Below are 3,171 nucleotides of genomic sequence, written 5' to 3'. Positions count from 1 at the left end.
TATCGTCCTGTTTATAACAATTAACGCATTCCATAGATATTACAAGCCAAATTTTCATTTTCAATGTTCATACACTTTGATTCAATTGCGCGGGCTAAAGATAAGTTTTAAATTAATCTTTCTTGGCCAATAACAATTGGATTAGACCTAAGACATCATAATATTACTGTTACAATACGGGCAAATGCCTTTTATTTTCACCCATACAAAATCGACCCAGCCTAATATACATACATACATATGTATATAAATATTCAAAAATAATGTTGTTGCAAAACCCTCAATACAAATCGAATTCGATAGCGTAAAAAAATATTCATTTTTTTTTGGACTTATCAAATTTTCTGTGACTACTTTGGACTTAACAATTTTGCACATCACGGAATAAAGTGGGTAGAAATAAAACAAGTAGTTAGATCCTTTCAGAAACGGTGCATTTTAAATTTTCCTTGCATCCTACAACAAAAACTAATTGTTCATAAAAAGTGGACTTAGCAACATTTCACTCTAAGCTAGCGAACTATGTATGTGGTAATTTAAATCTACATAAGAGATCTCGCGAACTAAAGAAACATAAATAACTTTTCTTTCCGACTGCTTGACACCTGAAATATAACGAAATTTGATTTCCCTTTTTAGTGTGCCTTACTTAACCGCATAGTGGGCGAAATCTTTTTGTGTCAATAATTTTTTGGCAAACATTCATATCGTCGTTTAAAGTACAAAACCGCGTATCAACAAAATGCAAAACCGCGTATGTGAGGTAATAATTTTTTAGAGAGTTAAAACACTCATATTTCAAAATGGTTCTCTTTTTTATAAAGAAATCGCATTTCTGGATAGTATATTCCAGGACGAATGGATAAGGATTGAGCCAAGGGCCTGTGAGAGGAAATCCAATTTTTGGCAGCCAATGTCAGTTACGCGGTTTTGCAGAATGACGATACGTGGTTTTGTACTTTTAACGACGATATACTCGCTTACGATTGTCATTGTGCCATGATTTTATTTCCATTTTTGTAAATTTTCTAAAATATTTACGACTGCTATCAATTTAGCTTTGATTTTTTTTAAGATTTACAGATTTGGTGTCTTCAAACTAAAAAAAAAGCTCAAAAAATCGCAACAAACACCAAACTCAAAAATTTTCGCGTTTTGAATAAAGAAAAGCACTGAATTTAGTGCGAAAAGCACCAAGTTGGCAGCAGTGACTAAAATAATCTCTTAGCGCGGTTCACTTACGCTAATCGATCGGCCATGGCCATCCATGAGTAAACGAGCAGGCTAATAAATATTACGAGTGTGGCGAATGTTGCGCAGGCAGTCATCACGGTTGCCGTTTTGGTCCAAATGTACCAAATTCGGTCCATTTCTTTTCGTTTGGTCCATTGGTCCAATTATTTTTAAAATGGTCAATTTCACAAGCCTCTGGTTAGGTTATTATCACCCTTTCACTTCATGCAATAGTTTCGCGTTTTCAATTTTTTCTATTTAATTGATGAATATTCCGCCGTATGTTGAATATCGGCATCGTCAATAAAACGATACGGCCATCGTCAGCCATGTTACGGATGCGCTGATGATCGTCGACGATGACGATGACGATGTTCAGCATAGGGCCGATTGGCAACACCTGCTAAAAGTGTGAACTCGCCTTACCACTGATCTTCAAATATGGCATGGCTAATCATCTATCAAAGCACGCTTCAAAAAATATCGCGGTTTCTTGCTAATTTCAATTACTCGGTGACCAATGTTAAAGTAGCTGCCAAAAATATGGAAAGGTAGCAAACCTTAAATCACAGCATTTAGCACATGAAAATAATATTCGATTTCAATCGAACAGATATTAAACATTTTGAAATTACTACACCACATCAAGTTCTTTCTGATACTGATGTATCAATTTTGCCGCTACTCGACCAATTTCCTGCATTTGTAAATGATGCAGACGTAATTGAATTTCAGTTTCGCAAATTAAGGCTGAGTGAAGGTAACTTCAAAAACTGTACCAATATAGAATGTTTTTGGGATCAAGTAAGTTTGATTAAAAATCGATTGGGTGAAGCGGCCTTTGGAGAATTGTGTGATTTAGTTCATAACATTTTTAGTCTGCCTCGCAATTCCGCTGCAGCTGAGCGCAGATTTTTTGATTTAGCATTTAGCAATAAAAATGAAACTAAGAAACAAATTATAATTTAAAACTTTAAATAATATAATGTTAATAATATACAATTGTAATGCACTTTGGATGCAATATAAAAAAAAAACGTTATAAAAAACTGAATTGGCATATTTTCTTGATAAAGAGGAATAAACTCCACTCAGTTCCCGATGTAATAAAAATTGGTCCACTTTTTACCATTTGGTCCATTTTTTGTCCGAAAAATAAATTGGAAATGGCAACCGTGGCAGTCATGTGCTGGTGCAGCAGGCAGCACTTGAAAATAATTTTGTTATTTTCACTGATGCACAATGCCACGTTTTCAGAGCTGGTCAATTTAGACATGTATGTACATACATACCAGGAATATTGCGAATATCTGCATTCGCATTCGTTATGCGAATGATTTGCATCATTTTACACATTCGCATCAAATGATACGAATGTTTTGCGAATACGAATGTGTACATGGGCAGAGAGTTCACTCTACTATTGTTGAAATGGCTCTAAGTCATGATCCAACTACACAAGATCTGACGAGATGAAGCAAAAGAAAAAAGTAATTTTCTGGCTGACGTTTGTAAATTCGGCGCCATGTTATTTTCTGTGAAAAGTAAACAAAGAATATGAAGACGAAGCATAAAGAATAAAATTATAGTTTAAAAAACTAAAACCTCCCTATAATAATTGCCATTCGTACTGTCATCAGGTATGTAACTTGAGAATAGAAATCGCTGCATCTTTTAGGCGCATCAATATTACATAGTTACATCCCGAGCTAATAAGAAGAAGGTAAAAAAATGCAAGCAATGTTGTGCACATGTTTGTGCTAAGAAATTTATTATTTTTGTACGTGTTTTTGCATCCAATCACCGCGCACTTCATTTTAATTACATTTGCACAAAAAATTACTTAAAAATCACTGAAATAAACCACAGACAAAATACACATAAAGAAAGAAGCAAAACAGAAATAGCAAACTTCAAAATTACGAACGTCACACACTT

Source organism: Rhagoletis pomonella, unplaced genomic scaffold, assembly GCF_013731165.1.
Source record: "Rhagoletis pomonella isolate Grant_MI unplaced genomic scaffold, Rhpom_1.0 Rhpom_scaffold_00016, whole genome shotgun sequence".
Lineage (NCBI taxonomy): Eukaryota > Metazoa > Arthropoda > Insecta > Diptera > Tephritidae > Rhagoletis > Rhagoletis pomonella.
Note: the sequence above shows the minus strand (reverse complement) of the source record.